Here is a 14,768-nt window from a genome sequence, read left to right on the forward strand (position 1 = left end):
GCGTCGTTATTGCGCATTGCGACCCTGAGTGGTCATTATTGTAGTTGAGTTGAATGGATGTATGACTGCATGCTTACCAGACCATCAGTGGTTCTTACCCCGTTTTATGGGGATTTCAGGTGTTAAACCTGCGTGGCGATATGCGGAGCAAGGCGGCATCAAGTTCCAGGGTTTCTCTAGACAGAGTTGTACTGCTTCCTTTTTATTGAACCTTCACTGCTTTTCTAAGCAGTAGTGTTGTAATAAACATGTGCTTTCGATAACATGGAACACTTTGGTGGTCAATGAGTTGCTTGGCCACATACCTGCAACGTGCTTGGAGTTTTCTAAAACTGACGACTCATTATCGTCTAATTCCGCTGCTAAAAGCTTTTCTAAGTTTCGCTGCAAAGAAAAAAAAAAAAAAAAGAAATTCATGAAAATTTTAAACTTAGCTTTGTTTTGGAAATCCGGGGCGTTACAGTTGCCGATCAAAATAGTCCCAGACAATGTCATCTTCTTGAATGCTGTTGATCATGGATCGGTACTGCACCACTGGGAGGAGTTCTTGTCCATTGTATCTAAAAGAGATGGCTCGGGCTGGAACGTGTTGGAAGAACCAGGATTGAAGTGCGTAGATACAACCTTCAACTAAAATGGATTCTCCAAGTGAGAATCGAGTTAGACCACAATATAGGAAGGCGAGCGCTGCCATGGCTATGGAGAGGCGATTGGTTTGTCGACTTCCCCATCTTCTCATAAGCTGGATTATTCTGATGTCCATATAGTTTTGTCCGTCTGGAAAGAGGGATAATCCTACAGTGCACAGGATCATTGCATTCTGGATCCTTTCTCTGGCTGTCCTTGATAACGAGCTGACTTCAACGAAGGTTCCGTACTGGCGGTACAACTCGAGCAGGTTAACATATTCATTTCCGTCCAACTGTATTAGGGGCCAGGATCGACGGCCTATCATACGAGCTAAGGAGTCTCGGGGGTCCAAACCCTTGACATTGATCAGGAATTGATGTTCTAATGGATCTCCTGGTTGACAGGTTGGTTCTGGTAATCCCATGATTTCTGAAAATTCATCTATTAAAATGGTCATTTCTCCCCATGGGAACCAAAAGGTGCATGTCCGTGGATTCCATCGCTCTGCCATTGCATGGATCAGGTTGCCATTGATGGTCTGCTTTCTGACTGCTGACGCCAATTCTAATCCACACTCGCTTAAATGGTCCGGGAACATTCGGGAAAAGCTTTTGAGCCAGGAATAGTACCACCGGGGAATGAAAGTTCCGGTGCTAAGGGCTCGGTGTTCAGGACGACCTTGTCGCACCTCATAGGAGATGTGACCTTCGGGAAAGATAGGATCGACTTGACTGGATGCCATCAAACTGAAAACAGAGAAAGACTCAGAATGAGACTTAGGAAAATGTGAGAAATTTAGAAAAAATTTGCAGGCAGGATATAAAATGTAGCTGGAAATTCGAGATCCAGTAAAAAGGTAGAATGAAAAAAAAACCACCTGGAGTTTTGAAAGAAATGGGATATTTAAGAAAATCATCTAGGGTTTGAGAAAATAAAGGAAAAATGATGAGAATATGGTTATTTGAAAATAATTTTGGTGAAAATATGAAGGAAATAAAGGTAGCATACAAACAATCACATCCTGCATAAACATTTATGCACATAAACCACTCCCTAAAAGGCTGACTCTAGATGCATCATTTTGAAAACAGCTGTAGGATCCTAATCCTAACTCTAGGTTCAGATCATCTTTGTCCAATCCAGTTATGCCGATATACCCAAATCAAAATTCGAGGTACGTGGCATATAATTTCAACTCCGGTTCTAAGGTAAGGTTTCCAACATCCTTGAGCGCCTACCGATATACTTCGGACTGTGGCCCGCGGTACGTGGTAGGGGGGCATTAACCCAAATAATTGGCCCAGTTGTGAGGCTCTGTCCCGAACTAGGGTTCTGGAAGAGAGCCCGCAACGTGAAGACCGGGTAATGATAGGTAATGGAGGTTTGAAAAAATGATCACATGCAAGAAATAGAGGGCTCTAAGGCCTAAAGAGATAGACTTTTTTTAAAAATTTTTAGAGGAGCATACATTGTTTGCATTCATACCCTAAATTGAGGAGAGTTATATTTAGACCTAAGTCTATGTGAGCATGAAAATATCTCCTCAATCTGGTCCTACCAAACCATGCCTAGGCTATATGCAATCAATGTCAGCTAGGTCAGAATCTAGGCTCCTAGGTTCGCATGATATCAAAAGTAAAGGAGCTGACATTTTGTGAACATAATTTCGATAATTGAACTAAGTCAAGCATAATTTTAATCAGACAAGGACAGGTCCCATCACGGTCGCCAAACTTGTTATCGTCGCAAAAATTTTCTCGTCTTCCTTTCTTTGCGGAAGAGAGAGGAAAATGCTTTCGCGATTCAAACTTGACCAGAGTTTGGAAATTGTTTTAAAATACTCGCCTCCGTTTTGAAAATTTGCGGGAAAATCCATGGGATGGGGCTCGACCTGTCGGTACGAGGTTCAATCGTTCCTGCCGCCTTTAACAGGTGTAATCGAACCAAGGACCGAAACTATGCTTGACTTAGTTAAATCATCAAAATCGTGTTCTATCCTAAATGCACAGAGAATTCAGGCATGTGCTATGAGATTTTGGAAAATGTAAGTAAGAAAAACATGATGTATGCTTGGAAAATATTTGGAGTTGAAAGATATTTCTCAGGGAAAAGGTGAAAGTCAATTTCTCAGGAAACTCAGATGAAAGGGGTTTTGAAATCACGAGAAAGTTTATAAAGATTTGGAAAATCTCGAAGAAATGAGAATCTCGAGAAAACGGTAAGAATTCTTGAGAAAAGGGTAAACATTTGAAGGGAAAATGCTTGTCAGGAAAAGCTTCAAGTTTTGAAAGCTTTCTTTGGAAAATGATTGAAATTCATTGGAAAACTCGTTTGGGGAAGGAAAATTGAAACTCGGGAAACTGAAATCCTGAGAATTTTAGCCTTGAAACACTTGGAAATTGATTTTGAGCTTTGAGAAAGATGAGAGACTCCTTTTGAAAATCTTGAGAAAACAACCTTTTCCATGGAAAACCGTGGAAAAACTTGACTTGGGAAGACCAATTTTGAAAAATTCTCATAGTTTCTTGAGAAATCTATTTCTTGAGAATGAAATTTTCTTAAGAAAATCATGAGAAAACCAATGATTTCATGATGCAAATGATATGAGTGAATGAAGGCACTTTGAAAAGATTTTCTGAGAAATTTGTTGGAAAAATATGTATTAAGTCAAAAAAAATCCTTCACATATTCTGACTGTGGCCATAAACATGTTCAGAGCTTAATTGATTTAATGCACAATACTTTGCAAAATTGGAAATATGATATGCATTTTAAGATAGCCTAAGAGTGTAGGCTCAATGTGACTGGTAGAAAGATGATGGATCTGGGTCTCGTCCATATTCCGACTAGGGCCGTAAATATGGACTCCACCGAGTTCATCAACTCTCTAAGAGTTGGTGCACGTGCCATTCGTGTTCATCCATGGTGAATTTTGAAAATTCAGATATATGCATCATAGAATCAGGATATTACTGAAATCAAACTATATGAGATGCGGCCTAATCTAAGCAGTAAAAGTAAATATTATTCCAAGTTTGATTATTACATCTCTGACATAAATCAAAAATAAATGAAATACATAGTGTAGAGAGAATCAGCATCCTTCAAATTTTCCTGCAAAATGAGAGTTAGTACCAGATAACCAAGAAAATGGGTATATATCTATAATATATACAACGAAGAGATATATATATATATCAAAATGCTAAAATTGTTGCTAAATGACATGTAACAATGGGGGTGTATTTATATGAGAAAATAGCTACATGGATACTCATATATGGAAATAAGTGCACTTGAAGGGATATATATATATATATATATATATATATATATATTGGTATATATATATGTATATATATATATATACATATATATATATATATGTATATACATATATACGTATACATATAGGTAGATATACGTAGATATACATATATATAGATATATATATATATACATATAATGAGAAAATACACATATTAATAGAAATTCCATATAATGGGTAAAATCAGAAAATACAGGTATATACAGTTTCTGTACGGGATTTCACGAAGCTGTAATTCCCAAATTATAACATATTTTGCAGTAGAATTGGGTATGGAGCTTCCCTATATATCCATAACAAAGCATGCAAAAGATGGTCCATAAAGCCTAAATGGATATTGAAATATTCATACAAGAACATGGCTCATTTTCAAGACTGCACACCTGCAGCAGAAAATGAGTATAACATATACAGTGTGCAGGAAATGTATTATGGAAACACCATGGGCTGTTTCAAGGATATTAGGAAAAGGGCTGTGAAAAGCTTAGTGGAGAAGTGAAGATATTATGGAAATTGTATTGAGACTAAAGGAAAATGTACAAATGATGTTACAAGTGGGGATGTAGATGCAGGGTGACAGTAAAACAAGCAAAAGATCTACTGCAAAAAAAAAAAATAATAATAAAAAAAAAAAACTGAATGAAATTATATTTCAAACTAAGGAATAATATACAGGGCATGTAGCAGGTTTATAAAAAGTCTATCGTGATAACTCAGTTGCTGCAAACAAGATTATGACTGCATACATGTTCTGCATACTTTCTTTAGGTCCTCTTGATAATGAAACAAAGAAACCCTGCAATAACTTGGGACAGATTTGCAGTGTATATCTAGATGTGAATAACAGCATGGTGATATGTTGGCAAAGGCATAGTCCTTACCCAACATACTAGAGGTATTAGATGACCTCAAAGGGAAGATTAACCATAGATGCAGAAGAAAAAGAATTCGTACAGCAGGAAAAAGAAAAGAAAAAAAAAAAGCATGCTAATATGAAGCACTTGGATACAAATGCAGGTGATCATAAGTAACGTTAGCTAAAACAAATTGTGACAACATGCTGGTAACATATGAGAGGGAAGCCATCGGCTGTAGTGAAAGACATGGGTGAGCAATGAATCTTACTCAAATAACTATTAGTCACAGGCAGCTCTGTGTAAGCCAACACATAATACACATATTCAGATAAAAGGAAAATTTTCTTTTCCCCTTAACTCAACCAGATTTTGATCAGATCATTGTAATCGATTGAACTTTCACCGAGGATTAAAATCTCAACAAGTGCTTCCTCCTCCCCTGTACAATTAATATAAAACCTACCTGATGGATGTATGACAAATAAGAGGAAAAGCTACTGAAACTAAGAGGCCGGGGAAGGTCGGCTACACTACCAGGAAGTGCTGGATGTAGGGCAGATCTTGTAAATGACTAGATTTAGGCTGGCCCAGGAGGCTTTAATTAAATGCTACAAGGAGGAAATTTTACACAGGCCTGGCGATTTTAAGTCACTAGAAATGCACTATTGGAAGAGATAATGAAAGTGCCCACCGAAGCATGTAAAGATTGTTAATGCAGCATGAAATGAGGTGTTCGAAGTAGCAAAATGGAGGTTAAAATGACTCCAGATGTAGTGCCTGGGTTAACGGCACTCCTTTAATGTACGATATGCCCTCAGGGACAATCGATTTAGGTGGTGGTGTACAGTTTCTTTTTCAAAATTCTTTGACTATGCAGAAAACAATAAAATGCAAGAACCAGTGAAACACAGGAAAACCGAACAACTGTTACTTAAAAAAAAAAGAAAGTGTAAGAAAATGGTGAAGACAGCAGGTTTATAAAAAAGAAAAAAAAGACATTTATAACAAAAAGGGGTCATGCCTGAACAGAGGACTCGACTAAGCTTTATTCACTACACAGAAGTCGAAACATGTGTAAAGTCTTTATCCTTTACGCGATAGATTTCAAATGCTTAGATAAAATCGAGGATATGTTGAAAGTGATAGAGCAAACATAGATCTGAAATCTGTAAGTTGAGACCAAAGCAAGTCAAATAAGCATCATATAGAAGGTGATAATCCCATTAAAACACACGATTTAGGGGAATAGTTAAACCCAGGCTTTTCGACTGAATTGAGAATGCCATTGAGGGTCATTATCAGTTCTTGACATATTGACTAACCACTAGGTAAATCACATCAGCCATTTGAGACGGATTTACCACACATACGGCCAGAAACAAATATCGGCTTCCTGTAGGTTTAGGGTAAAGTGAAAAGAGAAGCCTTTACCTTGGCAAAGAAGTGGCTGCTGTTGGCGTTTCCCTCAGAGGTGAATCAGGCGTGGATCAAATGAGATGGCGCTTCCTGGTGTGCTGTAGCTGCAAACTAGCAGTACCTTCTATGCGTATGGATACGAACCGAATTTTTCCACCGAAGAATGGAGAAGGACCGGGGGAAAACAAGATCGGTGAGCTCTCAGACTGCTCTTTGAAAATCCATTGAATGTCGCTGGAGGTAGGATGACTCAGGGGAAGGGATGAGAGCTGGGGGTCTTCTCTTTTGTCATTGAACAACAGATGGCTGAGGTTTAGGGGAATCACCCTTGGGGTTAGCCTCCTGCTGATCGAGAGGGAAAGAGAGATGAAAGGGAGAATGCTGGAGAGATAGGGGAAAAAGAAACAGGTCCCTTTTTCGGGTGGCCTAAGCCCCCTTTTTAAAAAAATCATCCGCCCTTTCAGCCAAAAGCTCGGCCCCCTTTGTGAAAGGTTTTGATAAACTTTAAAAAAACTAACTTTTGAAAAATTTCAAAAATGTCGCCATTTGGGAGAGGGGCGGCTCCTTTTCTCCAGAAGAAATTTTTTTTTTCAATGACTTAGGTAAAAAAAACGAAAATCTTGGTAGGGTGTCACGGTGGCTCCATTTGGGGGCTGAAGAGTAATAACTAAAAAGAAACAAATTTTTTTTTTTTGCTTTTTCCTCTTTTTTTCTTTTAAGGTGGTGCCACCTCAGCTAGATTTGAAAACCTTTTGGGATAAAAAAAAAAGGAAATTTTGCTTTTCTTGGCAAGGAGCCTTAGTGGGGCGCCACCTACGTGGGCCCACTAAATATTTTATTAAAATTGAGTTAAAAACAAGGTTTTGTAAATCGGTGCACTTTCGAGTGGGCACTATTTTGGAAATAAGGGAAAATTTTGAGAATTTGAGTGTGACACCACCTCGAGGCGGGTCCCACATCCTTTATTTGAAATAAGAGCCAAATGAGATATTTTGGAATTTTCACAATAATAGGCTAGTTTAGAAAGCACAGAGTGGATTGTGGTTTGATTTCAAAACTTGGAAAAATTGGTTTTTCAGGGCAAAATTTTGAAAGAAGCAGGGAAATTCGGAGTTTTTTTTTTTTTTTTGTAAAAATTTGAAATAAGGTCTTATGAATTTGAAATTGTGTCCCCCTTATTCCAACTGGCGAAATTTTGAAATGTCAAAACCATCCAGATTGTTTTCTTGAGAAAACTTTTCGTAATTCGGGGTCCTGGGGGTAAAATGGGAAGAATTGCTAATTTTGAAAACCCAGGGTTTTAAAATCAATTTTGAAAAGTTTAGAAATCGAATCTGGATTGACAATTTTGAAAATCAGGAGTTCTGGACCTCGAAATGACATGCTGTGCAGTGAAATGATATGAAATGCTCATGCAATGCTATGCAAAAAACATGTCCTACGAAGTTGCTACTCTGAATTTGAATTTGAAAATTTTGACTTTTGGTTAAGCATGAGATTTTGAAAATGTGCAGTTTGAAGATGTCTCTGAGTCTAAATAGAGAAGTTTTGAGACTCGAGAATGGAATTTAGGACTTTCTACAAGGTTCAATCTTGAAAAATGACCATTTTGCCCTTCATTGATTTCGAAGAACCAGAATGTAATGATTGGTGGAAATGCCAAGAAGGTGAGTGAAAATTTGGGGTGTTTACAGTCACGAATGCGTTGAGCTGGACTTCAAATGCTCTCTTTCACCAAGGATTCCAAGAACATGTTGTCAATCAAATTATTTGTTGATTCCAGAATCTTTATTGCATAAATCCTTACCTCAAAGTACCTTCAGCATTACTTCCAAAAGAGACAAAGCTTTTGCGAAAAGAGATTCAAAATTCAAATTCTTTCTATTGGCCAACCAAAAGGATGAAGGATAAATTCTCGATATGGCCAGAAAAGAAAATTCAATATTATTGCAAAGTCATAGATGATTGATATTGATCGCAGTTATGGCACATCTTTAAAGACCATTCTTATGAAGATGAGGTAGTGAAAATATCCTCAGCGCTAGAAAAAGAGAGAATTCACCCAAGCCCTGTCTCCTCAAAATCACCCAAGCTGCAATTAAATATCCGCAAAAGGGATCTCACAATTGTCGTCAAGATAAAGGCGAATTAAGCGAGTTGACCCCCAAGGCCAAAGAAGATTTGGAACATCTCCAAGATGATGAAGTTTGTGACGGATCCTTCCAAGGAAAGTCCAAAGCACTGTCGAGATGAAGGCAGATGCGATGAACCTCCCGACAATCCCTAAAAGATATTTAATTTTAGCTATCATCTAGAGATCTTTAACCCATGAGTCAATATCGTCAAAGAAGGATCAGAACATCTCCAAGTTGAAGGAGTTTGTGACGTACCCTTTTCAAAAGAGAGAAAGAGAGGGAAAAGAAAGAGAGAAAAGTCAGGACATCTCCAAAATAAAGGATGATGCAATAAAATCTCCCGAAGCCCAAAAGAGCCCAAAAGATTATCATGAGAGAAGCTCCCAGGATATCAAACTGCCAAATCTATCAAGAATCTTCTTTAAATTTGTGAAATTCTATTATCAATATTTTTTCATCAATTGCTTTCGTAATATTAAATTCTCTCTTTTCTGTTCATATCAAGGAAATTGATAGCTTCCTTGAAGAAGGTCAATCATAAGTAATTTGGATGCCAAATCATGATTCTACGAAGTAAATCTCGTTTGGAGGTAATACTTCAGGTAGAAAAGGAGGAATAATTCTACAATAATGTGCACCATTTTCAAATACTTTGAATCAACAACAGAATTCTCAATATTTTGACAATATTTTCTAGCTATCCTGACGTGAAGTGAGAGCTCGATGTCCGTTTTTTATACATCCAGACACCATTTTCAATCCCTCTTTAAGGACATGATTCCTTCCCTTCTTTGAGAGCGCGAGCTCTCAGATTCGCACACTTCCCTGTGTCCCCACTGTCCCACCATAGACAGTCCCATTTCGGTTCGAGGATGAACCACCAATCATTTTCTCGCAAAAGGCCAGTTCAAAAGCTAATTTAGTCTCAGCAATGAGACGCCCAAGATCAATACCTTTTCAAGCTTTAGGGACCCCATTTTCCTTCCTTTTGCAAAACCCCTGTCGTATTTATTATGCAAAATCTGAAGGTTCCATCATGGTCTCTTCTTTCGAGGATTCCATTCATTTTTCGCCCAATCAGGATAAGGGTACAAACCTGAGCCTCCTTTGATGAAGTATTTCATTTTCCGCCCGATCAGGATAAGGGTATAAACCTGACCCTCATTCAATAAGGTATTTCATTTTTCCGCCTGATCAGGATAAGGGTATAAACCTGAGCCACCTTTGATGAGGTATTTCATTTTTCGCCTGATCAAGATAAGAGTTTAAACCTGAGCCTCCTTTGATGAGGTATTTTATTTTCCGCCCAATCAGGATAAGGCTTCAAACCTGAGTCTCCTTTGATGAGGTATTTCATTTTCCGCCCGATCAGGAGAAGGGTATAAACCTGAGCCTCCTTTGATGAGGTATTTCATATTTTGCCCGATCAGGATAAGGGTATAAACCTGAGCCTCCTTTGATGAGGTATTTCATTTTCCGCCCAATTAAGATAAGGGTACAAACATGAGCCTCCTTTGATGAGGTATTTCATTTTTCGCCCGATCAGGATAAGGGTATAAACCTGAGCCTCATTCAATGAGATATTTCATTTTTCTGCCCAATCAGGTTAACGGTACAAACCTCAGTCTCATGTCTATGAGATATTTCATCCCCCAATCAGGTTAAGCGTCAAACTTGAGCTTTGTTCCGTACGAGATATTTTTTGTCCCATCCAGGTTAAGGGCAAAAACCTGAATTCCACCACCGCAGAGCAAATCTTTCCTCTTCATTCTCCATTTCATATCTACCATCTTCCTCGGGCTAATTTCCTCATACCCAGTCAGATCCTTCCAACTGGGGCATTTTGTTATATAGCCCAAATTTGGTGTGTTTTTCTTTGCCACTAAGCTCGGCCACAAGCCGGCTTAGTAGCAAAGAGGGGCATCTGTAAACACCCCAAAATTTCACTCACCTCCCTGACATCCCTATCAATCATCACATTTCAATCCCCGAAATCCCCAGAGGGCAAAATGGTCATTTTATGAGATTAAACCTTGCAGAAAGTCCTAAATTTCATTCCCGAGTCTCAAAATTTCTTTACCTGGGCTCAAGAACATCTTCAAACAGCAAATTTTTAAAATCCTATTCTTGACAAGAAGCTAGAATTTCCAATTCCTGATTCAGAATAGTATTTCTCGAAATATGTCTTTGCATAGTATTGCATGAACATTTCATATCATTTCACTACACAACATGTCATTTCGAGGTCCAGAACTCTCGATTTCAAAATCCTCAATCCAGGTTCGAGTTTTAACTCTTTTCAAATATGATTTCAAAACCCTGGGTCTTCAAAATTGCAAATTCTTCCCATTCTACCCCCGGGACTCTGAATTACAAAAGCTTTCTCAAGAAAACAATCTGGATATTTTGATATTGATTTTAAAATTTTGGGACAAAATTTTAAATTTAGAAGATTTTATCTCAAAACTTTTTGCAAAAAGACTTCAAATCTCTTTACCAAATTTCTGCATTTTCTTTATACATATTTTTGCCCTGAAAAACCATTTTTTTTAAATTCTTGAAAACAGACCAAATTTTATTTCGTATTATGAAAATCCCAAAAAGAAGTTATTTCTTTTGCTTTTTATTTTTTTAAATAAATGGTGTGGGACCCGCCTTGAACTAGCATCACACTCAGATTCTCAGGTATGTTTCTTATTTTCAAGCGGGGCCCACCCGGAGAGGACACCAATTTTGCAAATTCCTCTTTGTAACTTTTCAATGTTGTTTATCTTATAAAATAGTTAATGGGCCCACACACAGGTGGCGCCACACTGGAGCTCCCTGCAAAAAAAAAAAAAACATACAAAAATAAACTTTATTTCAAAAGGATTTTTAAATCAGGCTGAAGTAGTATTACCCTAAAAACTCCCATTTACTTTGTTTTACTATTTTATTTATTTTTTTATAACAACAACCTTAGATGGCACCACGACCCAGCTTTCCTAAAATATTTCATTTTACCTAAACTTTAGGTAAATGAACCGAAATTTGTGAAAAAGATAAGATTCGTCCCTTTTAAAAACGGCGGATTTTCAAAACCCATTAAATTTCAGTTTCAAATCTTTCAAAAAAAATGTAACGGAACCTCGAAAGGAAAACTGCGATTTTTTTAGAAAGAGGCTAAAAATCTTTAAAAAGGGGACGTTTTGATAAAAAGAGGGAGGCCGATTGATTTTTTTCATGCTTTTTATTTTTCGGAGGTGCCCTCTTTTCTGCCGTGGAGTCTTTTCCCTTTGGGGATTTCGTCTCTTCCATCCAGGTCCACTTGGTGCAGGAAATTCCCAAGATAGCTGATTGTGATCATCGCAAAATTTTTCCTCTCTTGTATCTTTCTCTCTCTTCTTTCTCTTTTCCTTTTCTAACCTCTATTTTCCTCCTTTTTGAAGGGAGAAGGGTAAAAGAAAGAAAAGAAAGAGAGAAGAGAAAAAGAAAGAAAGAAAGAGAGAAGAGAAACTCTTTTGCGGGGTCTCACTTGACCTTGATTTGAAAATATTTAGAAAATTACTCACCTCCGTTTTGAAAATATTTGCGGGAAAATGGAGAGACGGGATTCGCTCGTCGGTACGAGGTTCGACCGTTCCTGGCGCCTTTACCAGGGGTAATCGAACCAAGGATCAAATTTATGCCTTTTGCTTTGCCTAAATATTATGTAAGAATTTATCCTAAAAATCTAAATGCACAAAAAATCATGCTTGTGCAAATGCAAAGATGTATGCTTCTTTTGAAAGATGTTTTGAAAATTTTTCAAGTATTCTGAGATGAACTTGATAAAGGAGTGAAGAAATGATTGAATCTAACTTAGAACTTGAGATAGATCAGAGAAGTTCTAAGTTTTTGAAGTAAATCAGGGTTGGAAAAATAAATCTTGACTTCGAGAAAGAATGATTTAAAGCTTTGAAATGAAAGGAAATGAAGTTTCAAAGTCAGAAATGGACTTTGAATTTAATCATGGATTTAGGAGAAGAAGATGAAATTTTGAAGTGATATATTGAATTTGAATCTTAGAATGGATCTGAGAAAATCAAATGTATTTAAAAATAGAAATGGATTTAGGGAGTTCAAAATGAGATCTGGAAATGGACTTGGATTTGAAATCTAGATTTTGAAATGGAATTGAATCTTAAAATGGATTTAAGATCTGGGATGTGAGATCCGATGTAAAATTGGGTTCTGGATCCTAAGATGGATTTGGATCTGAAGTATGAGATCCAAAGTAGAATTTGATTCTGGACCCTAAAATGGATTTGGATTTGAAGTCTGAGATCCAAGATGGAAGTTTGAGTTCTGGATTCTAAAGTGGAATTTGGATCTGAAGTCTAAGATCCAATGTGAAGTTGGATGAAGTCTGAGATCCAAAGTAGAATTGAGTTCTGGATTCTAATATGGATTTGGATTTAAAACCTGAGATCCAATGTGGAGTTGGACTCTGGACCCTAAAATGGAATTGGATCTGAAGCTTGAGATCCAAAAATAGAACTGGGTTCTGGATCCTAGAATGGAGTGGATCTGAAGTTTGAGATCCAAAAATAGAACTGGGTTCTAGATCCTAGAATGGATTTTGGATCTGAATTCTGAGATCCGATATGAATGTTGAATCCTGGATCTAAAATGTATTTGGAGTTTGTTAAATTCAGAAGATGAATCAAGAATTTTCGAGTTTGAATTGAACTTAAAAAAAAATGAGATTTTGAATTTGAATATACAAATGAATTTCAAAGTCAAATTGGACTTTGAATTTTAGGGCTTGAATTCGATTTTTAGAAAATGAATCAAGAATCTCAAAGTTAAATTGAACTTTTTGAGTTGGATTGGAGTTTTGAATGAATTTGGAATTTCAAAGTCAAATTTGAATTTTGAAATCTGATTTAAATTTGAATATAAAATGAATTTGAATTCTCAAAGTTAAATTAAACTTTGAGATTGAAAAATAAAATAGAATTTTGAAAAATGAAAGGATGAATCAGATTCGATAAGGATGGAAGATAGATTGAGGAAGATATTTACATTACTTGGAGTTTTTGAAAATATGAATTTTTGAAAATATGATGTAATTCTATCCTAAATGATGAATGAATTTGAAGTATTTGAAATTGGATTTTGAAAAAGCTATTTCATTCTTTAGATGAATTAAAATAAGATTGAAGATATAATTCTTCCTTGACTATAGTCATTGAATGTATTATATAATAATCTGTATTTAGATTCAAGAGAAGAATGAAATACATTTGGTGCTTTTATAGAATTTAAAATGAAATGAACTCTCAATATACCCTGACTATGGCCATTGGTATATATTTTGAGTTAATTTTAAGTTAAATTCTGATAAAAGGAGAAAATATTTAAGGAAAATATGATGAATTTTGAAAACGGATCCAGTGTGGATCCAGTGTTATTTCGTAAAAGATAAAAATCCTAAGTCTTGTTTACATCCTGACTATGGCCATTGATGTAAATCATCAACTTAGGATTAATTACCTCTTACGAAATGGTGCACGTGCCATTCGTGTTTCTCCATTGTGGGAATTTGGGAAATAAATAAAAAGAAAAATATGAAAATAAACAATTCATGATATTTACAATGCTCATTAATTCTATCTAAAAGCTTGGAAATGCAGAGTTTTTCATTAATATCTAACTTATTACAACATTTATCGGGATTAAAATTACAAAATTTCAAGAATAACATATCTCATATGTTTCCTGCAAAATTCAAGGTGGCAATAAACAAATGTAGAAAAAACACACCATGCTAAAGAACTAACATGTACACTCCTGTCTAAGAACTAACTGAGGATATGCATTAGTGACATTCCAACTGTATGGAAAATCGGATACAATATGGCATGCTAAACCAACGGGAATGTTGCATATCATGATACCTATGTCAATGCTTAAGCCTATTTATGTAGACATCAGAAATTGAACACAGGCTGGAACTGAGGCTAATATATGCCATGAAAAGACTGAAATTGCTATCATAGATGCTTGATGGGATGCCTTGAGGAGAATATTAAGAAATAATACAACATCTATTGTGAAAATCAGCAATTAGTGAGGGAGGCAGGGCATTGAGAATCATTATTCTGACAATCAGTAAGAACACCATAAAAATTCAATGTGATCAACAGCTAAGCTTAGTTATGAGGTTTGGATGCAGAACTTTAAAAATAATAACTATATGGCACTATTTCACACCATGACCATATGCTACTGACTATATGCATTAACCATGTAAAAAAAATAATGAAGTTATTAAGGTGGCTGGAGACGTATATAATGTCTACAGTAAGTGAAAGTTTTGCTGCCATATGATAACAGCAGTAACCTATATTAGAATTGTCAAGATGTTTTGATAGAAAC

Source organism: Nuphar pumila, chromosome 1 (assembly GCF_984573655.1).
Source record: "Nuphar pumila chromosome 1, dmNupPumi1.hap1.1, whole genome shotgun sequence".
Classification (NCBI taxonomy): domain Eukaryota; kingdom Viridiplantae; phylum Streptophyta; class Magnoliopsida; order Nymphaeales; family Nymphaeaceae; genus Nuphar; species Nuphar pumila.